At 40.7% G+C, this 24,027-nt stretch overlaps 1 protein-coding gene across 11 annotated transcripts in view; it reads right to left on the bottom strand.

The window, feature by feature from the left end:
* The window catches only part of RGS6 (regulator of G protein signaling 6), a 546,475-nt gene that overhangs the window by 445,585 nt on the left and 76,863 nt on the right, over window positions 1–24,027 (bottom strand). The window lies entirely within an intron of this gene.

Consider the following 24,027-nt stretch of genomic DNA (forward strand, 5'->3'; position numbering starts at 1 on the left):
AAAGCATTAATCACAAGGTTTCCTCTTAGGGAGATTTAATGTATTTGTCAAGAAGAAATTAAAGTCAGTTTGAAGCACTAGATGGGGCCCCCAAAGGACTGACTCAGATGGAAAGGAACTGATTTGCTTCTGAAGCATAGTGGGAAGAAGGGAGATAAGAAGAAAGGAGGGACATCAGAAGCAGGGACTATGACCCTCTGTGAGACCTCCACCCTTAGCTTCCACTGAAGTCTCAGAACCTGGCAAATGCTTGGTAGGCACATGGAAAATCACAAACAGTCCCCATAGTTGTCAGAGCCCCAGAGTCAGGTAGACCCTGCCTGAGAATTGGGGCAGGCAGGTGGGCAGCAGGCAGGTGCAATACTGACAACCCGGAAGTAGGTCTAGAGGCTGAATGAAAGACCAGAAAATAGCAGTAGAAGCTGGGAGGAGGGTCAGTGGAAAGTCACCAATGCCCAGCAGCTCCTAATTAGATAATTAGGATAATTCCTAATCTAAGCCAAATCACTTGGGGCGCCTGGGTGGCTCAGTTGGTTAAGCGTCAGACTTCGGCTCAGGTCATGATCTCACGGTTCATGGGTTCGAGCCCTGCATTGTGTTCTGTGCTGACCGCTCAAAGCCTGGAGCCTGTTTCAGATTTTCTCTCTCTCTCTCTCTCTCTCTCTCTCTCTCTCTCTCTCTCTCTGCTCCTCCCCCACTCGTGCTCTGTGTCTGTGTCAAAAATAAACTATAAAATTTTTTTTAATATAAAATAAAAAACTAAACCAAATCACTGTATCTGCTTAACAGCTTGTGAGAGTAGAGAACCCTGAGTTAGTTTTAGCTGGTTATGACTCAACTGTCTGGTCTGTACCAGAGACTTCTTCTCAGGGCAAACAATCAAACTTTGACTACAGATTGTAAGTCACATCCATTGTGCACCTCCAAAGCCCTTTACATATATCACCTCTAATCCGCATAAGAGTCCTGCAGGTTCTAAGAAAAATGGGGTTGTAAGAAGTTAAGCAAATTCTCCAAGATGACACAAAATTAAAATACAGAACTTTCTGAATCCGAAGCCAGGATCTTTATTCAACACTGAGCCACTTCCCAGGACTTTCCAGGACTGAAATACCAGACAAGGGCCAAAATTCCCCCAAGGGACCTGAGAGTAAGGACAATCAGGGTTTGGGGGAAAGAAGCAAAGTCTGGAGAAAATTAAGGTGGACAGAAGCCAGGCTTGATTTCCCATGATATACTGCTCTATCTTCGTTCTACCCCAAAAGCCAGCAATGACTGGTCCTATCTCCATCTCTGACTTCCTCCCCCTCTATCCTCCTGGTCAACCACTATCCCTCAAATGATCCTCTATTGGTCTTTTACCTCTCCCTCCAAAGTGTCAAATTATTTCCTTTGCCTCTGATGTTCCTTCTGCAAGGAACAACCTCCCCAACCCCCCAATCTTGAGAGTTGCCTCCTCTGCATTACCCACGTGATTCACAGCAGCTCCTCTGGGTGGCCTTCCCCAGCGACCACTCTTAAGGGGCACAAGTCCCAATTCCCTCCTATGTTACCCTTTCATTTCCTGCTTATCTTTCATTAAAATCATCCATTTATTTATTTATCCCACCCACCCACATCCCCTCCCCCACCACCAGACACAAACCAGAATATGTGCTTCAGAAATCCACTAAAATGTATCACTTTCCACTCTCACCCCAGGAGCTATGGGACTCTCATGTCCCCCAAGAAGTTGGATAAATATGTCAAATTTGCAATAAACTTATTTGGCAAGGAAAATTTCACCAAAAAGTAAAGTTTTTTATTAAATTTAGATTTTAAAGGATAATAGAATACCCAGTGCCCAGGTATTAGTTTCTAATACTATTTTCCAATAAAAAGACCCAAGATTCCTTGGAGAAATGGTAAATTTGTAGCTCGCAGAAAATGTACAAGATAAGCATTAATATCTTCTGATGCAGGAAAGTAAGTAAGTGCTCAAGAGACACACACATAATGGGGATTTGCCAAAGGGACACAGGGGCCAACTGCCAAAAATGGCCAAAGTTGGAATAATTGGAGCAAAATGAAGTGGAGCAGGGTTATAATCCAAATATAAAATATTCATGAGTCCATACTGACATAAATATATGATTAAGTAAATAAATTAATGGGGGAGAAGAACAAATCATGTAGAAGAATTCCAATTAAGTTATGCAGCTATTGTGTCCTCAAGGAGAGAAAATATAACGCCCCACACCTTAAGTGTGGGCTGCACAAAGTGACTTCCTTTGAAGCAAGATCATATGGAAAGCTGGGGATAAAGAATAGCTTCACAATGGAGAAGCTGACAAACACGATCTTATCCAGTTGATCAAGGTTAACATCAACAGTGATAAATCATGTTAATAGAATGTACACCCGATATAATGTGACAAAAATGGCACTCAACCTCTGTGGGCTTCTTTCACAAAAACCCATAACCTCAGTCTAATCCTGAGAAAATCATCAGACAAAGCCCAAGTGAGAAACATTCTACAAAATATCTGAGTCCTGCTCCTGACAGACAAAGTCTGGGAAGATGTCATAGCCAAGAGGAGCCTCAGGAGACACAGCGTACCAAATATAATGTGTTCTCCTAGATAGGATCCCAGAACTTAAAGGGGGCACTGGATAAAAACCAAGGAAATCTGAATAAACTGTGGGTTTAGTGAATAACAATGTACTGATATTGGTTCATTAGCTGGGACAAACATACCATACTCATATACCAACTATAAGGAAAACTGGGTATGCGGCACACATGTTGTATTCTCTTTAAAATTTTTCTGGATAGTTAAACATGTTCTAAAAAAAGTTTATTTTCTAGAAAGGCATTAGAGATTTTTATAACTTGACTTATTAATGTCATGATAATTATTCCCATATTAATTTACAAGCTTAGTATAGCTCTAACCAAAATCCCACTTGGATTGATTTGGGGAGGGATGTGTTTAGGGAGATGATAAAAATAACCACATTCATCTGGACGAATACTTAGTGGAGAATGGAAGATTTAAAAAAAAGCTAAGGGAATATTTGCCCTGCATCATAATAAAATGCATCATGAAGAACGAAAACTTAAAATAGTATGGCTCAAGTACAGAAAAAGGACTAAACTAAACAAGTTGGGTCATACTGGAAGGAATACCAAAGCAAGTGAAAGAAAACGTATTTGTATTTAACATGATGAAGAAAGCATCATAAATCACTGAGAGAGATGGATTACTTAACTGGTAATTTGTGGGGAAAACTCAGAACATTTGTCACCTCACATACTAAATATGTTATGAAGTTCAAAGGAAAAAAGTAACCCCCTAAAGTACAAAGAGTTCCAGTTTCAGCTCTGATATGTAAGGAACCTGGAAGTCATCACTCCCATCCTTACAACAACAGGAAGTGTTCAATGACTTTTCTTGGACCTGTTGAAGAACTGAGGTGACAGGGCCAACTGCCAACCCCAAATCTGCAGAGACAGGTGAATTCGATGCATCGCATCCAAGATACGCTTACCTGAAGCAGAAGCTGTTAGAGCCATAAACTAGTAAGAATGCTTAAGCGATAGTTCTCCCAAATTGCTAGAAGCTGAATGTAGACAAATTTGGGAATGACAAATTCCTAAAGGCTGCAGTCTTGAGGGGACACTCACACTTTCGTAGGTTTTCCCTCCCTCCAAGAACTCCTAAGATCCCCTCATGGCTCTGGCAGAGAGAGAGAACAGTAACCATATTGGTCAACAGAGAGAGAAGAGTAACTGTATTATAGACTGTGTGGCTTAAACAACAGAGCGTTATTCTCTCACAGTTCTGGAGGCTGGAATTCCAAGGTCAGAGGCTAGCATTGTCAAGGTAGGGCTTGTAGATGAGTACCATCTTGCCGTGTGTTTACATGGTTTTCCTTGGTATGTGCACATAGAAAGAGAGCCAATCATACAGACAGAGAAAGAGAGCAGGAAGAAATTCTCTGATGTCTCTTGCTGTAAGGGCACTAATCCGATCTGAGCAGAGCCCTACCCTGATAACCTCATCTGACCTTAATTGCCTTCCCAAGGCCCCATCTCCAAATAATACCACATTGGCAGCTAGGGCTTCAACCTATCATTGTTTCCAATGTAGTTAACATTCAGTGTTATAATGCTAAGCAAAGTAAGCTGGAGAAAGACAAATATATGATTTTTACTCCTATGTGGAACTTAAGAAACAAATGAACAAAGAGGAAAAAAAAGAAAGAGGTAAATCAAAAACCATATGAATTTTGAGGGACACAAACATTCAGGCCATATCAGTAACCATTGTGAAATAGGCCCGAAGACTCTCAATAAGAAAGGCATACTGTCCAAGGGAAAAGACTCTACCATAGCCTTATTCCACCTAGGAGAAGGACCTTTCTCCCACTCCAATACCCTTTAGCCTTCTTGCCTCATCGAATGAAGCTTTTTAAAGAAAAAGAAAAAAGGGTAAGAAATACCTGTAAATGTCACAGAATGCTTCCCTTCCCCCCCATGCCTTAGCACCAAACTTTACCAGTATGATAGTAGATTACAGCTGAAAAGGAGGACAGATCCAGACTCTATCAGAGGAGTTTGTAGGCAATCCCAAAGACAGGAGAGACAAAACTAAGGACAGTAGAGAAATTTTAAGCCTCTGGCACCTACCACTTTAACATTAAACACAGCCCAACTTCTAGCCAGATTTCCATAAGACATCACATTAAAGGCCTACTATCTTATCCATTATGTTCAATTTTCAATAAAAATTACAAGGCATGCTAAAGAACAAGAAAAAAATAGTCTGGAAAGACAAAGCAATCATCAGAACCAGACTGAGATATAACACAGATGTTGCAATTTTCAGACAAGGAATTTAAAAATAACTATGATTAATATGCTAAGGGCACTAAGGGGGAAAGCAGACAGTACGCAAGGACAAATAGGTAAGATAAGTGGAGAGATGGACACTAAGAAAGAATCAAAAGGGATGAAAACTCAAATACACTGTAATAGAAATGAAAAAATGTCATTGATGGGCGCCTAAGGAGACTATCCACAGCTGAGAAAGGAATCAGAGAGCTTCAAGAAAAGTCAATGGCCATTTTCCAAATGGAAATGCAGAGATGGAGAGGGAAGGAGCAAGGGATGAAGAGGATAAGAAGAAGAACAGAGGAGGGAAAGGAAGAAGGGGAAGCCATACAAGGGCTGTGGAGAAATTTCAAAGGTAGAACATGTTTAACTGGAAAACCAGAAAGAGAAGGAAGAAAGGATAAAGAAATATTTGAAGTATTAATGACTAAGAATTTTCTAAAATTAATCACAGACACCAGAGCATTTATCCAGGAAGCTTAGACAACGCTGACAGAACAAATGTCATAAAGTCCACATCTAGTCTATCATGTTCAAAATATCAAAAACCAAAGTGAAACAGAAAATCTTGAAAGAAACCATAGGGAAAGCAATCATCTTATCTATAGAAAAACAAGAATAAGAGGCTACAGTGGAATTCTTGACAGAATTCATGTAAGAAGAAGAGAGTGGAGTGAAATATTTAAAGTGTTAAGGGAGAAAAACAAGCCCACCAACTTAGAATTCTACAATTCAAAATATTGAAAAAAAATAAAGACTTCCTCAGAAAGAAATTGAGGGAACTCATTCCCAGCAGACCTGTTCTGCAAAAAGAAAGTCAAAAGAAGCTCTTTGAAAATAAGTTCTTTAAGAAGAATGTTAGAAACATGTACATATGTTAAAATAATATCTGGTTGAAATGTGACTGAAGGCACAATCACACTAAAGGAAAGCTGCGTAAATGTGATTAAATAAGCGGTATAACATGGCAGAATATGAGATAAAATGAAAAGCCATATATGTGATAAATCAGCCATATATGTGATAAATCAGCCATATATGTGATAAATCAAACCAGAAAGCTAAGAAAATACTAATACACTAACACATGAGGAAAAAAACTAATTAAAAGATTTTCTAGTATTTCAATAGAAATATGGGGTAAAAAAAGGATAAGAATAAACTAGCCAAAAAGCATAACCATTAAGAAATAATCAAAGCTTGGTAATAATCAAAGAATTGAAATAAAATGCAAATAATTTCATTATCAAATTAGCATAAAAATGTTTAAATACTGATGAAGAGAAATGTAACAGACATGGTCCACTTTGTTCAAAAGCAGTTGGCAAATAGTATAAAACCATTCATGTTGATACCCTTCCCTGACCGAGTAATCTCATTTTCAGCCATCTACTGGAAGTTAATAGCAAATTTCAAAGGCATATCAAATATTTCTATAAAGGTGAGCATATTTATAATAAGCTCCTAAAGTAGATATGAAATACAGTAATGTAGTTAAATAAGGTACAATAAAGTCATATTTTCGAATATGTAGCTATTGAAAAATCACCAAATGCTTAACATGAAAAAAAAAGTTCATTAAATAAAATCTGGTGATCAGAAAGTGAACAGAACTGTGTACAGAAAACATTTAAATATATATAATTTTGAGAGGTGCCTGGGTGACTCAGTCAGTTGAGTGTCCGACTTCGGCTCAAGTCATGATCTCACAGTTCATGGGTTCAAGCCCCATGTTGGGCTCTATGCTGACAGCTAGCTCAGAGCCTGGAGCCTGCTTCTAGTTCTGTGTGTCTTTCTCTCTCTGCCCCTCCCCTGTTCACTCTCTGTCTCTCAAAAATAAATACATGTAAAATATATAAAATATATATGATATGTATTTTATAAAATATATAAAAAAAGAGAGACTAAAATAACAAAAATTAGAAATGAAAGAGAAGACATTACAACTGATGCCACAGAAATAAAAAGATCATAAGGGACTACTATGAACAATTATACACAAACAAGTTGGATAATGTAGAATAAATGTCTCAATTCCTATAAACATACAACTTGCCAAGACTGAATCATGAGGAAATAAAAAATATGAACAGACTTATATAACAACTAAGGAGGTTGAATCAGTAATCGAAAACCTTCCAACAAAGAAAAGCCCAGGTCCAGATAGTATCACTTGAGCATTCTACCAAAAGTTTATTTTTTAACATGGTTTTTTTTTTTTGAGAGACAGAGAGAGCGTGCATGTGAACATGTGGGTGATGGGGAGGGCAGAGAGACAGGGAGAGAGAGAACGCCAAGCAGGCTCAATGCTGTCAGCACAGAGCCCAATGCAGGGCTCAATTTCACATACTGTGAGATCATGACCTGAGCTGAAATCAAGATTTGGAGGCTTAGCCAACTGAGCCACCCAAGTGCCCCTAACTTAAAGTTTTTCCTACCAAAAGTTTAAATTATTTTGCCAATCCTTCCCAAATTCCTCCAAAAACTTGAAGAGGGAACACTTCCAAATTCATTTTATAAGGCCAATTACCCTGATACCAAAACCAGATAAGGACACCACAAAAAACAAAACAAACAAAAAAAAAGAACTACAGACCAATATCCTTGATGAATATTGATGAAAAATCCTCAACAAAATACTAGCAAACAGAATTCAACAGCATGTTGAAAGGATTTTACACCATGACAGTGGGATTTATTCCTGGAATGCATGGGTAGGTACTTCAACATTCGAAAAATCAGTCAATGTCACATTAACAAAATAAAGGATAAAAGCCACATGATCATCTCAATTGATGCAGAGAAAGTTTTTGAAAAAATTCTACATATTTTCACGGTAAAAATACACAACAAACCAGGAATAGAAGAAAATTATCTCAACATAATAAAGGTCACATGTTTTTTTAATTGTTTTTTAGTGTTTTATTTATTTTTGAGACAGAGAGAGGCAGAGCATGAGCGGGGAGGGGCAGAGACAGAGGGAGACACAGAATCTGAAGCAGGCTCCAGGCTCCGAGCCGTCAGCACAGAGCCTGATGCGGGGCTCGAACACACGAGCGTGCGATCATGACCTGAGCCGAAGCCGGACACTTAACCAACTGAGCCACCCAGGTGCCCCTAAAGGTCACATGTTAAAAGCTCATAGCTAATATCATACTCAGTGGTGAGAAAGTGAAAGTTCTTCCTCTAAGTATAAGAACAACTCAAGGATCCCCACTTTCACAACTTCTACTTAACATATTACTGACAGTGTTAGCCAGCGCAATTAGGCAAGAGAAAGAAATAAATGACACCCATATTAGAAAGGAAAAAGTAAAATGATCTCTCTCCACTGAAGGAATAATGCAGAAAACTAAAAATTCCTTGAAATTTAAAAAAAAAATCCTGTTCCAGTAAACTAAGCAAAGTTGCAGAATACTAAATCAACATGCAAAAATCAGTTGCGTTTCTGTATACAAACAACAAACAACTAAAAGGAAAATGAGGAATTAAAAGGAAAAGGAAATTAAGAATACAATCCCATGTATAATACCATTGAAAACAATAAAATACTTAGGAATAAACTAAACAAAGGAGGCAAAAACTTATAAAATGAAACCCACAAAGCATTGCTGAAGGAAATTAAAGACAATGCAAATAATGAGAAGACATCTCATATTCAAGAACTGGAAGACTTAATATTACTGAAATGTCTAACCTACCCAAAGAGATCTATAGATTCACACAGGGATATTTATCAAAACCCCATGTCAATTTTTGCAGATATAGAAAAAAAATCCTAAAATTCATATGGAATTGCAAAGGACCTTAAATAGCCAAAACAATCTTGAGAAAGAAAAACAAAGCTGGAAACCTCATACATCCTGATTTCAAAAGAAATAACAAAGCTACAGCAATCAAAACAACACGATACTGGCATAAAGACAGACAAATAGGCCAATGTAACAGAAATGAGAGGCCAGAAACAAACCCTCAAGTGTACAGTCAGATGATTTTAAACAAGCGTCCCATGACTACACAAAGGGGAAAGAATAGTCTCTCCAACACATGGTACTGGGAAAACGGTATATCCACATACAAAAAAATGAAGTCGGATTCTTATCTTACAACCTACACAATAATTAACTCAGAGTGGATTAAAGACCTAAATGTAAGGCCTAAAACTTTACAAATCTAAGAAAAAAAAATATAGGGGAAATCTTCATGACATTGGATTGGGGAATGCATTCTTGGATATAACACCAAAATCACAGACCAGAAAAACTAACATATGCAAATAGGACTACATCAAAATTTAAAAACCATGCAGCAAATTAGATAATCAACAGAGTCAAGAAGCAACCTAGCAAATGGGAGAAAATATTTACTAACTATGTATCTGATAAGAGGTTAATATCGATAATACATAAAGAACTCCTAAAACTCAACAACAAAGAAACAAACTCAGTGAAAAACGGGTAAGGAACTTGTAACAGACATTTCTCCAAAGAAAATCTACAAATGGCCAACAAACATGAAAAGATCCTCAGCATCACTAATATTAGGGAAATGCAAATTGAAATCACAAAGAAGTATTAATCCATACCCAATAGGATAGCAGCTATCAGAAAGAAAGAGGGAGAGGGAGAGGGAGAGAGAGAGAGAGAGAGAGAAAGAGAGAGAGAGAGGGAGGGAGGGAGAGAGGGAGGGATGGAGAGAGGGAGGGATGGAGAGAGGGAAGAAGAACAAGCATTGGCAAAGATGTGGAGAAATTGGAACTCTTGCTCACTGATAGTAGGAATATAAATGGTGCAGCTACTATACAAAATAGCATGCACTTTCCTCAAAAAATTAAAGGGAATTACCATATAATCTAGCAATCACACTTGCATTTTGGATATATATGCAAAATAATTGAAAACAAGATCTTGAAGAGAATCTGTACACTTATATTCATTGCAAATCATTCACAATAGCTGAGGTAAAAGTAAAAAAAGTCTATCAATGGATGAATGGATGAATACATAATAGAATATTATTTAGCCTTAAGAAAGAAGAAAAAACTGTCATAAGCTACACTGTGAATGAACCTTGAGAACATTATGCAAAGTGAAATATGCCAATCACAAAAAGACAAACTGAATGATTCTACTTAACATGAGGTATCAAAAGTAGTCAAACTCTTAGGAACAAAGTAGAATGCGAGTTGAGTAGGGGAATGAGTGTTCAACAAGTACAGAGTTTTAATTTTTTCAAATTAAAAAGTTCTAGATATCTGTTGCATAACAATGTGCACATGGTTAATACTACTGTACAGTCAACTTGAAAATCATTGAAATAGGGGCGCCTGGTGGCTCAGTTAGTTAAGCGTCTGACTTTGGCTCAGGTCATGATCTCACAGTTCATGGGTTCGAGCCCCATGTCAGGCTCTGTGCTGACAGCTCAGAGCCTGGAGCCTGCTTCGAATTCTATGTCTCCCTCTCTCTCTGCCCGTCCTCTGCTCATGCTCTGTCTCTGTGTCTCTTAAGAATAAATAAATAAATGTTAAATTTTTCTAAATAAAATAAAATCATTGAAATAATAAATTTTGTTATGTGCTTTCTATCATATTTTTTAATGGATGAAAAATACATAATCTTAATGGTAATCAAAGACAGACCAATGCTGACATACTATTTATTCTGCCTTTCCATTTAGCAAAGAAGAAAAAGAACCAGTGATAGCAACAGGTAGTGAATTGACCTTTGGAAAGTAATTTGGCAATACACAGGAAAAGCTTAATAATGGCTTTACCACCCTCTCACAATTTGTTCTTTCCTTCATCAATGTATATCTAGCATATACTATGATCCACCTAGAGGACATGGCACTGAAAAAAGAGGCATGGTCCCTATATGAAACTTGTGGTTTGGTGGTAGATAGTAAATGCTACAAAGTATACAGTGGGGAATTTAATCTCCTCTATAACTTATAAGGATTAGTGAAGCGCCCAAAGAAGAGACAGGATGGGGATGTGGTAACTACACCAAAGTGTTCATTTCAGCATTATTAATAAAGTATTGAAATTGGAAACATAAACAGAAGGGCTAACTGTAAACTATGGCATAGATGGTCATTGAGAAATTATCCCAATTATTTAAAAAAATGTTTTCAGTGGCCATCTGAGGTAGTCATTAGAACTGTTGCCAAATATTCCAATCCTCTTCTTCCTGGACACATAGTAGGCTTGCATCTGCCTACCTTCTTTGAAGTTAGCATGGCCACATGACTTGATCAATGACATGTAAGCAAGTGATGTCTGCCTTCCAGGAAGACTTTAAAAGCCAGAGCTATATTTTCTTATTCTGCTTTAGTGATTGTGAATGCTTGTGTCTAAATGAGGCGTCCATCAGCATCAGCATGGATCCTTGAATCTGAATGAGCAGTTTCCCTATCAGTCTACCTTAGACATGTAACATGAGCAAAAACTAAATCGTTGCTGTGTTAAGTCACTAAGATTTGAGGAGTTTTCTTATCACAGGATCAAGACTGATATTGTGTCTCTACTCTCTGGGAAAAATGCTAATTACCTTCAATAGTATAAAAGAATACAATAAAAATTGTATACTCTATGAATGAACTTCTACTTTGTAAGCATCTTATCCCTAGAAAAAAAGACTAAAAAAGTACACACACCTAAATATTGATAATGACTGTCTTTCTCTTTATGGATATGTGGGGGATTTTTCCTAGAGCATGCATTCATTGATTGTCTTTAATGGGTAAAATAAGTTCTTATCAAGCATAGAAGTCACAATAAAAAATGTTCAGAAAAGGGAACTCTATCATTTAATATTTGCAAATCAAAAGTTTTTCAGAAAGAAGGGATTCTCTCTTGACATAAACATGCTCCCTTGAAAAGTGGGACCTACTTGACCAATGTTTTAATCTATTTAGTATATACTTATGCTTATCCACAAACCTACAACCTAACACTATGTGTCTTATATCCTATATTAACTAAGCTCAAACCCTAAAAATTTTTGTCGCTAAAGGTCTTATTTCTTTTCCTTTCTAGACTCCCAGTTCAATATCTAGTTCTCTTCAGGCCCCAGAATCCATATCAGGTAACAATCAATCCAGTTAAATATTGCTTTATTTAAAGAACATCATTGACCTGTTTTACTCAGAAATAAGCTAAGTCCCTGATCAGGAAAAAAATGACTTTACTTTTGGCTGTACAGCCTATTCCCAAGGGAACTTGATTTCGACTGCAATCTCCCCACCCCTTTTGCCATGAAGATAATGATATTGCCAACACAAGATATTTCCAATTAACTTAAAATGGGTTAAAGTATTTATGGTCCACTTAGCTTACACAATGGTATAAAGTTTACATCATGGTTGAAAGTTCTCTTTAGATGCAGTAAAAAGTCTACATCTTTAAAAAAAAAAGAAATCAGCTATAATTATGAAACATTTTCTAGTAATCATAAAGTGTTATCATTTTTCCTTAATAAGAAACTCTTGATTTTGAAAACATACGACCATAAAGCATAAACCCATACCATAATCAACCACGTATGATCAACAATGGTATCAAGTGACGTCTGCTTTTCTTTGGTATTTGCATGACACGTTTCCACCTTTTTTTTTTTTAACTTTTATTTCCTTATCTTCTAAATTCGTTCTGAAAGTTTTTTAAATCCATCCGATAGCCTTTGTTTTGTGATGCAACATTTAGTCCATATATAGATAATATATTAATGAAGTATTTGAGTTTATATCTACCCTTGTGTTCAGTACTTTTGTCACAATGTTCAAATTTTCCTCATCTTTCATTAGCATCGGCTAATTTTTCATTATTTGATTTTTAACCTGTTAGCACGGAAATTACAACTTTTACTATTCTTTTAGGGGCTATCCTAACAATCACAAAATGTGTCATTAGCTTATCAAAGGACTAATATTTGATCAATACTTCTATTTTGTCCCAGAAAATGCAGAGACCTTAGGACTTCTTAGCTTTTAACCTCTGTTAGAACAATGAGGGAGCAACAGACTGGACAAAGAATTAGAGGGGGAGAAAAGGCTGAATATGTTCCCTGGAGCTCAGACTCCTACTCAACCTTTGAGAGCAGATTTCTGGCCTCCTTGGTGAAAAAAACAAAACAAAACATTCCACCGCTACTTACATATGGTCCTAGTTTAAACATGATACCCAGCCTTCACTTTCAGTTCTATAATGAGCTGATCCTCATCACAGAAAGAATAAAACATTTGACCTTCTCCCCATCTTGAGGCCCAACAGCATCAGTCTTTTCTCATCCATGCCCCTCCCTCTATCCAAAGAAAGGGAGAGAAATGCTTGTCATCCATGAAGGCAGGGAGCACTCCCATGAGGCATTGCATCAGAGCTCATCACAGCATACCACAGGTCAGCAAGAACCAGAAACCCATTTCCCATACCAAACCTGCATTTGGTTCAGTGCCTCCTTCTACAGCAAAGGAGAGCTCTTATTGATGCTGGATGCAGACTGTGCAAAGGAAGGGCCTCTCTAAGGATACAACTTTGGAAACCCAGAATAAGCCTTGGAAACCTTCATAGTAATTCACATCACTGGGCATCAGGTGGCCTCGATACCTCCATGACCAAGAAACCCAGGAAGTGAATCACATTCAGAGGATGCGGAGCCTGAGATACTAAAATACAGGGATGCCTCCAATTTTCTTACATGGCAAGTGACCAGATAAATGCAAGGTCACTGTTACACAACTTCCGGCAAGGTTTCCAGTCTTTGGCGGACAGGGATTATGCAGTTGCTGCTGCGTTTGAAACTATACTATAGGGCTCCGTATCGGAGACAAAGCGAGTGGTCACTGCCAAGAGGAATCATGAACAATTGGTGCCTGCTATAGGTGGCCCTGAGACTCAACACTGATGCCCACATCCCATACATGTTATCCATCCACTGCTGACCATTCCCAATGAGAGGAGGTCCTTAATAAAATATGATCCTGCCTCACTTAACAACGGAGCCCAAATAACGAGGGTGCATATTATGCTAGAAACCAACTAATGGGTCACAGGAATCCTGTGTTTCATAATTCCAACCATGTATGTCATATTTCAATTACAACTTGACCTATAAATGAAGAACTATTAGAAAGACTTTAAGAAGGCTATATAGTTTTTTGATTCATTAGACAACCAAAAGCAACAAAGAAAAGAGAAAGTCAACCCATGTTGATTTTTCAACTAGGTCTGAGCATTTTACCAGAGTCACAGAACCAAACAAGCACCAAGTCTTTGCTAGATACTTCAGCTGCCCCCACTCAATCCCCAAAGACTTCCATATCCATTTCAGGCACATTACACTGGAGCACAGATACAACCTCAGGATGGGGGTCTCTCTGTGCTAATCAAAACAGTAACAACAACAAACAACAACACAACATTAACAATGTGTAACAGAAGGATGGATGTCCTTCAAAACTATATTATGAGGACATTTCTTTAGAGATTTATTCATTGCACTTTGAAGGAAAGCAATGGCAGTGACATTATTATGATGAACATTAAAGTCACTATCCACAGCATTTAATATGTTTAAATAAATTCTCCTTTCAGAAATAACTATAAGATGTATTAGCTAAGAAGGGAGGATGGTAAAGGGCTCTGAGCATCTACTAGTTCCCTGCTTGTCTTTTTATTTCCTGCTACTCGAAGTAATGGGGACTCAGGAGCTCAGCAAACAACTGCCAATCTAGGGAGGGAGTGTCCACAAACAAAGCTGCAATTCAAATATGAATAAGCAAAACATATCTCCAAGTGTCCAAGGTAGTTTAGAGGTGTGTCTGAAAGGATGGGTTTAGAAGTCGTGACTGATGACAAGGAGAATAATTTCCAGCCACATCTGAGTCAATGCTTTCAGAAGAGCAAAACAGCCGGCCATCAGAGAGCAGCCTGCCTCCCCACACAAAGCTGCGTGGCTGGCTGTGTCATTGCAGCGTAAATCCAATGTCAGTGTCAGCAAGAGCCAGCAGCACAAACATGCAGTTGCCCAGTGCAGCGTCGGTCCCCCAACTAAAGCAATAAGCATGTATGGCATTCATATCCTTAATCACTTTCAATCCTGTTTCATGAATTAACTAATAAAAATACTCCCAAAAGAAGATGATCAGGTGATCTTGCTGAAGAAGCAACTGTGCAAAAAGAATAAAAATGGAGCACATTTCAGTCTTTGATTGGCATCTATCACCTTCTGTAAGAACAGTGATCAGAATACATCATGATGGCAAAATACAGACACTGAGCTTTATGTGTAATGACGAAGGAAAACCACTGGCTAATATACTTAGAAGGAGACCAAGCCCACGTCTTGGGCAGGCTTCATAGTCTTTCAGAACCATGACCTGAGACAATACAGCAGCTTTATAATGAAGTGGACAGCTTCTCAGAGCTGCAGTTTCTAACGTTGTTGATTGCCTGTCCCTGGGTGACATCTATGGTGGTCAAAGCACCTTGTTTATGGGACTCCCAATTGGAGAGGGTGGCAGGTTCAGGAGCAGGCTGTGGAGGGCACAGTGACTCACATATTCAATGGCACAATAAACACTGTTGTAGACCTAAAGGATCTTTGAACCTGACTTTCAAAATGTGTTTGTGCATATGCCTGTGTACATGGATACAGAAGCATGTGCACATCATTTTTAAAGCAGAGAACGTGGTCCATTCCTGGGTAGTCTCCTGCCTTCCAAATACACCTGGAGCAAAATCCAAAGCCCCACAGCTCTGAAGAATCAGCCTCCACCCATTTCCTCTCTGGCCCCATCTTTTATTCCTTCCCCTCTCCTCTCCTACCTCAATGCCTCCTCCCTCTTTCTAGAAGCTCTAGTGTAGATCTGCACATGTCTGGATACTTCTCTGGTCATTCCAGTCCCTCTACAAATATTTTACCCAGGCTGTTCTGAGCCTCCCATCTAAAACAGTTGCCTACCTGTCACATTCCAACCTCTTACCTGTGCTGTGTTCTCGGTAGCCAGACACTCTTTGACACGGTGTCCTTGTTTGTTTTGTCAAAGGACAATGAGGACATCACTCAGTATCTGAAATCAAACTACAAGACTGAATTGATGGTTCACTATCATGCAGATAAGCACTTCTGGCCAAAAGGTCCCTCCGAGCAAACAGATGGCTAATCTCACAGAAGGCTTTTGGAAAGTGTGGAGTTCTATGAGTGGCCGACAGCCAGAGGCAGATGTGGGCTCATGTCAGGTAGGTGCTCAGGTAAGGCTCGTACTGATTGGCTGGCACTCAGAGGCAGGCGTTCTAGAAAGTATCCACCCCTAACGAGCTGACGTTCAGAAGTGAGAAACTGATACCGGTTTGTTTTAAAACCAGCTTCAACCAAGACACGCTGGTGTTGCCCCAATGCACAGACTTAAAATTGGTTCTGAAGCCTACCTGTCACCATGGCTACAGAACAGTCGGACTTTTCCTAAGTTTGTGGAAAGTGTGATTTTATTATTCTCTAAAGGTAAACTCCATGCAGTCAGGTTTGTCTACTGCATTCATCCGCTATCCCGGGACCGACTACAACATCTGGCACGTTCACTGTTGAATGAATAAATGAATGGGGTTTTGGGGGCAGGATCACTAATAATAAACACTTTTAAGGTTTGCTCTTTATTCTCAGAGCAGACTACAGCAGTGAGGAGCATGGCTTTATAATCATACAGTCCTGGCTTTGAACTTTGACTCTGCCATTAACTGGCTTAGGACCTTCCTGAATCTCCATTTCATTATTTGAAAGAAGGGTGGAGGAAAAGAACACCAGTATCTACTTCCCAGGGTCTCTGAGGATTATGTAAGTAACGCCCAGTTTCTAGCATGTTAAGGGTTCAAAAATATGAATCATATATATTACTGCTTGGAAGGTTTCTGAAAGGCTCAAAGAAGACATTTCAGATCATAAAAGCCAGGACACTATGGCTTGGTCCTATGGAAAGGCACAGAACAACATCTGAAATAAGATACTCCAAGAGGCCCTCCTGACCCCACATCCCCTCATCCCCTCTCCTCCAACCCCCCCAACAACAGCTCCCCCCACCCCACCGTTACCACCCAGATTTTCTCCTCCCCTCGTCCCTCCTCCCGCAAGCCAACCGCTCCTGATAGTCCCAACATTAACATCTCCCAAACCTGCAGATACATTAACTGAGTTAAGTCATTTTCTCCCCAAAAAAAACATTATTTAGCAAGTGCACTGTGTTGATCTATTTATTTGACTAACCCTGTCCAACTCACAGCAGCTTATCATACAGCAGAAACCTGACACGGCTAGACAAAGGGTACGTTTTAAAGTGATACTCAGGGGCGCCTGGGTGGCTCAGATGGTTAAGTGTCCAACGTCAGCTCAGGTTATGATCTCAGAGTTTGTGGGTTTGAGCCCACGTAAGACTCTGTGCTGACAGCTCAGAGCCTGGAGCCTGTTTCAGATTCTGTGTCTCCCTGTCTCTCTCTGCTCCTCCCCTGCTCACACTCAATCAGTCTCAGTCTCTCTCTCTCTCTCTCTCTCTCTCTCTCTCAAAAATAAACATTAAGAAAAAATAAAGGGACACTCAGACATTGAACTGGAACTATTGAGGCAGAGGACTCTACAGGCCTTGAGGTTCAAGGTAAAAAGTCCGTCTACTCTGTTGCTTTGCCCAAGTCCACTCCCAGCAAAAAGTGATAGTTTCATAGGTCTTCACAAGATTTATCATTCTCTCTTTCTCCTTCTTCCCTCTGTACTTGCGCTCACTCGTGCTCTCTCTCTCTCTCTCTCTCACACACACACACACACACACACACACACACACACACATGCACACAGCGCTTTACTCAGCAGCACTGTCCCCAGCTCTTGCCAATCAGAATCTCTAGTACCTCTAATTAGGTTTATGGGCACAAAGGAGCCTCAGGCTAACTATTTATTCCTTTGGAACTGTCTGAAAACTGACAGAGCCGAGTAGATCTGCTCCACTGATAGTGAACTATACTCTCTCCACAACACACTGTTTCACATTATCTGCATTTTGTTCTAGCATTATTGTCTCTGGATCTCATTAATACAGATACCTTAAACTGTGCCCTGTGTGAAATGTAACAAAGACCACAGTCAGACCTGTGGGGAGAAGGCCCTGGGTTTGAATCATCTCTCTCCCGTTTACTAGCTGTGTCACTCTGGGGAAGCTGCCTAAGCCTGGTGAGCTGACTTATGCCCACCTTGTGAAACTGTTCTGAGAATTTCAACATAGAAGCCATAGGCACAGAGCAGGTGTTCATCAGGGAGCAGCTTAAAATACGCAGCGGAACCCAACACTTCAACCCACAGGCTGCCCGAGCTGGGTACAAGGCCACCAATGACTTTGGGAAAGAATTTCAGAGAAAATACAAGATCAGTGGGAATACATGTTCTCTTGGAGAACGGGATAATCAGGAACAATGGGAACCCACTTGATTCAGGCCTGGGGTAGAACTGGACTCCCATACCAAAGTTGAGACATAAATTAAAACCTTCTGAAGGATTCTTATGGGTCCCCTGTGAAATTGACCCAAGTAAAGAAAGTCACTGCTAGCCACATATTTGACTTCTGTATGCACATCAGGAATAAGAAAGTGTGGTGAGGAGGTGCCTGGATGGCTCAGCCAATTACGCACTGGACTCTTGACTTTGGCTCAGGGCACAATGTCACAGCTCCTGAGTTTGAACCCCACGTCAGGCTCTGCATTGACAGTGTGGAGCCTGCTTGGGATTTCTCTCTCTTCCCCTCTCTCTGCCCCTCCTCCTCCCCCTCTCATGCTCACTTTCTCCCTCTAAATAAACAAACAAACAATAAAATAAAATAAAGAAAAATTAAGTGTGGAGGGCACCCATTCTAGTGAGGGTTCTGGGAAAGACCTAAGGCTTCTCTCAAGTTAGCCACAATGTCATTTGCTCCTGTTCTCATGAAGACACCACCTGGTGGCTACTACCAGAAATGACAGGGCAGAAGTAGCCCCTCAATCTCTTCCAGCAACCCGTTCATTATTTTTTATTTCTTCGTTCAGCAAATATTTACTGAGTCCTTATTCTGTGCCAGGCAAGTGCTGAGTGCTGGATACACAAAGCAGCATAGGATTCAGCTGCGGTTCTCAGTGAGCTCACGGTCAAGCCAACTGTTGGGTAATGGAATTGCACGACCCTGCTCTAACTTGGACCAAGCCCTGACCCTCCAGCCTCCTTCACCGCAGGAGACTTATTTGCAAAGAAATGGCACTCCTTTGCATGAGCCTACCAAGGCCTCTCCACCTCATCCCTCCCTTACACCAGACGGGCCTCATTCTTTGTTCAAAATGAAATGTCCTGCCCAACCTTCCCCTGAGGAAGGCTTGGAGTTGGGAGGGAATGCTGTTCTTTCCCCTTTTTTTGTAGGGTTTAACTGCTTCCCATGACTCCACCTGTCCCCAGAATGCTTCCCTTTTCATTTCTGCCCTTCCCTCTCTCCCCGCTCCTTCTGCTAAGGAACTGGACAAGTGAAAGACAATGGATAAAGAAATACAAGGAATATTCCAGTCCTGCTTTTCTCCCAGCTGCATCCCCTGACATTTTAAGCAGACATTTTCGGAACTCTTCTTTCAGAATTTCCTGTGGATTGTTCTAGTGAATGTCTCATTTTAATCCCTTGAGGATAAATTTGATTTAGGGAAATAGTCAAATTGTAAATGGAGTCCCTACTGATGACTCAGATAGGTGACTGAACTGGGTTCATGTCATCATGAGTCCAAAAATGAGTCGTAGCTATTAAAGAAGGAAATTGACTTTCTTGGGTAGCTGGAAGGCAATTTAGAAAGGGAGCTCCTCCAAATGTATTTCGAGCTCTGAGAAGCTTTAGTGAAATAAGTATATATGTCCCAAGGCCCTTACTTAGAAAAGTTATACTCATTTTAGATGCATAAGTTTTCTCGGTATTTTAGGATCACATGTGAAAAAGTCCTAAGGAAATCAAGTGAGATGGCAGATTAGTGATCAGGACTGGGAGAGCCACAGGTCCTCGGGGGATGGCCGGCAATCCTCAGAGGTCAGGCTTGGCCTAACAGGCAGGACATCCCTTCTAACTGAGTGGGGGCTGGAGGTAAAGATGGATACAAGTGAGAGGTGAGAGGAGGTAAGTCTGAGCAGGGGCCGTGAAGAGAGAGTGAGTTGACACAGAAGAAATGAAAAAGTGCTCACGTTGTGAGCATGGGTAAATCTGCATTTACCTACGTGACACATTTGTACATGCCCACCAAGGCTGCCACTGGAAGGAACTCAGATGTAACCCTGGGAGGCAGGAGGAGCATGGCCCAGTAATGAACAGCTTTGAATACTATTCCAAAACATTTGGACATTTCCCCCCAGGAAGCATGAAAGAATTCTGACCAAAGGAGTTAAGGGATTAAAGTGGGGTCTTGATCACATGTAACAGCAGGGCAGAGGCAGCCCAGGCTCAAGACTGGGAGAGGCCTGTGGATTTGGTCAGATAGGAGTTCAAATCCTGGTTTTACCACCTGCTGGATCAGTGAGCGACCGTAAGAAGGTCTGCTTCGTCATCTGCAGGATGAGAATAATGCCAGCATCATAGTCCTTGGGAGGGTCCCGTGTCTGGCACTGAGTCAGCATCCAAACGGTGGCTTATGTGCTCCAGCATGTTGGTGGTAACGGGCCAGGAGAAGACAGAGCCTACCAGCCAAGAGAGATCACTTAGGACGCTGTTACTGTAATTCCGAAATGGAACGGCAACGTGCTCAACAAAGCAATGGTGTCCTCCCCACAAACGCAGAGGAAAGGAAGAGTTTGTGGCCACACGTAGTTCAAAGAAAGGGGAAGAAGTCTGGGGACTAGATAAAGAAAGAGGAGGGAAGGGTCAGGTTGAGACCTAGAGGCTGGGCTCTGAGACAATACGGTGCCACCAGCAGAGACTGGGAGGGGATGGTGGGGTTGCACATAGGACAGGCTCTGTCTGGGCAGGACGCGGGAGCGGAGCTCTGGAGCAAGCTGGACTTGCTCCTGCATTCCTCTGGAGACTCTGCTCTTCCCCAAATATGCCCCCAGCACACAAGCTTTCCCCAACCAGCCCGACACACACGGTCACGCTCCACCTCGCTTCTTCAGAGCCCATGAACTACCTGACACAGCATATGTTTGTTTCTTGATGGGATTTACTATCTGGCTACCTGTTCAATAAAACATATGCTCCAAGACGGACAGGGTTCGTTTTGTTTTGCTCCACATCCCTTGTAGCTAAAACAGTGCCTGGCACACAGTGGACGGTCAATATATATTAGTTGTTGTTATTAACGTGTTTTCTAAAGTGCCGGCATATAAAACACCTTCAATAAGATTAGCATTTATTCGTGACTATCTCCAAAAAAAAAAAAAAACCTGTAAAACAAGAAAAGCAGACGGGAAGTACTATATCTTGGAGAAATCACACTTACTCACCAGGAAGAGGAAGAATTAATAGAGCCACTGGGGTTACAGATTAGACTGTGTAGGCCTATTTTAGGGCGAGGAAGTAAGGTAAGATCTGCCCCAGGAGGCCACATCTTAGACCATGTAGCCATAGGTTTTCCTGCGTGCTACTTCTGGAAACAGAAAAAGGAGGCAAAACTAGCTCATCCTGGGACAGGTTAGCAGCTACGAAAGGGGAAATGAGTATTTTCTGGCAACAGCAAAGCAAGGCGCTTAGGCTGAGCAAATTTCTGACTGTAAGAAATTGACCTGAAATGGCCTCTTTGGCCCAATCTTGCCCTTTTCTCTTGTCAAATCACTTGGAAATCCAGATTCTGGCAGAGTTCACAAAAGCTCACTTTGCTGGGAGACCAAACATCAAGCTAATTAGCAGATTCATAATTGACTGCTCCAGATATACAGGATTGCAAGATCAGCTCCTCTAACAAATATGCCTATTATGCATTGAGAAAATTTTTGGCAAAGTCAATAACACAAGTTCACAGTGAAAACAGGTCTATGCTGCTGGAGGAATGGAAGTTCCACCACTCTCAGCCTCTCCTAGATAATAGATCAGGGCTCAGAGAAGCCACAACTGCTCAAGCCTCTCCCCTCAAATAGCATCAGGTAACACACGATATTCCACAACGCTTTTACAAGCACTGAGCCCAAATTCCCAAGGCTGTCTTTCGATTCAGACTAAAATGCTGCTAAATTACATGGTGAACAAGGGTGAGTGGTGGTGAAGCCCTGGAGTCCATCCTTAAGCCATTAGGTGAGATTATAATGTCAGCCACGTGCAACCCCTTAGTCACAAAATATAATGACCACTGACTCCATTTTTATAGAGGCTTTGACTTCAGAATATGAATAAATAAACCAAGAGGAGATACAAAGAAACCCACCTCTCTGTGGCCTTTCAGAAATCACAGGTATGATAATATATCCTTAAAACATGTCTCAGTAGACCTGGGAGTAAGAAATATTTCTCCAAAATCTTACCAACATGGGGAATGCCAGGTCCTTACTCCCTGAGGCTCTACTATGCTGAGAAAGGAGAGTATCCTTCCTCGACTGTTGAAAACTCCTTTAAAAAAAGTGCTTCAAAAATCATTTAAATCTACCTAAATTTGCAAATTCTCACAAATGCAATCATGCTTCTATTCTAGAATTAGCAGATAAGATGATTGTGTCAATATATCAGGAATATTAGCTAGAAAATAGTATCCACCTTCATGGTAGTCACTTCAAGAAGGGGCATATTTAATACCCAGTGCTACCACTGTTCAGGCCATTGAAGAAGAAAGATCTTCTGGGGTGCCTGAGTGGCTCCGTCATTTAAGTATCCAACTCTAGGTTTCTGCTCAGGTCACGATCTCATAGTTCATAGGCTGGAGCCCCACATCAGGCTCTGCACTAACAGAGCCCATCTCTCTCTCTCTCTCTCTCTCTCTCTCTCTCTCTCAACCTCTCTCTCTCTCTCTCTCTCTGTGCCTCCCCAACCTGTACTCTCTCTCTCTCTCAAAATAAACAAATAAAACTTAAAAAAAAAAGAAAGAAAGGGGAAGAATGTCTGATAAAGCTGAGTTCCTCACTTGGTTCTGCCTCTGACAAACTGCTGGGCCAGTTACTTAACTTTCCTACTTAAAAAGAGTTATGAGGTCTTTGTAAGATTTATATAAGCTGATAGTAAAGGACTCTGCTAGCTGCCTGGATCATGGTTAGTTCCTTTAGGGATCCAATTTTTGAGTTTTGCTTTTTGTTTTATTGGACTTCACTTTGCATTTTTTTTTTTCTGTTTTTGAATGATGAGATTGCATTTAGAGGGCAGCCTCTCACACCCGCAAGATGGTAAGCGAAGGTGACAGTCACGTTCTCACTACAAGCACCTAGAAATATCTGTTCCTTTTTAAATGCATAGTTGCACCTGCAATAAAGAAGGGGATATTAGCAGGCGTCAGAAATGAAGCAGCAACTGAAAATCAGAAGTTAGCTAAGGAATCAACTGGGCAGCTGCCTCTAGGGTCAAGGGCCGTCATGGGGGAAGAGGAGGAAGTAGAACAAGTACTAATCCAGGAAAAGTAAGGGTTTAGATTCCAATGAGCACATAGGGACCGGAAACAAAGCCCAAAGGGCCTGCCCAACATAGGCCTGCTGCCCTAAAGGAGGCCCCTCAAAGCATTGCAACCATCGGGAAAATGGGCTGAAGAGCATTCTCCCACCAACTCAGATTGCCTGTAAATCTCTATTTAACGGTATGAAAGGAGAACAAAAAGCTCCCTGCAAACTTTAAACCTGAGATCTCTAGGTGCACCTGGGTGGCTCAGTTGGTTAAGCCTCCGACTTCAGCTCAGGTCATGATCTCACAGTTCGTGGGTTCAAGCCCCATGTCAGGCTCTGTGCTGACAGCTCAGAGCCTGGAGCCTGCTTCTGATTCTGTGTCTGCCTCTCTCTCGGACCCTCCCCCGCTCACACTCTGTCTCTCTCTCTCAAAAATAAATAAATGTTTTAAAAAAAATTTAAAAAAAACCAATCCAGATCTCTGCTTCTGGGATATGATTTTAGGCTGTCTGCAATGCTCCAAAGATGCCCAACCTGAGAAGTTCCATAAAATTTGGTCCTGGGCCGATGAGAGGCATGGAAAAACAAGAGCAAAACTCCCATGACCCATACCTC

This window comes from Suricata suricatta, chromosome 9 (assembly GCF_006229205.1).
Source record: "Suricata suricatta isolate VVHF042 chromosome 9, meerkat_22Aug2017_6uvM2_HiC, whole genome shotgun sequence".
Taxonomy (NCBI): domain Eukaryota; kingdom Metazoa; phylum Chordata; class Mammalia; order Carnivora; family Herpestidae; genus Suricata; species Suricata suricatta.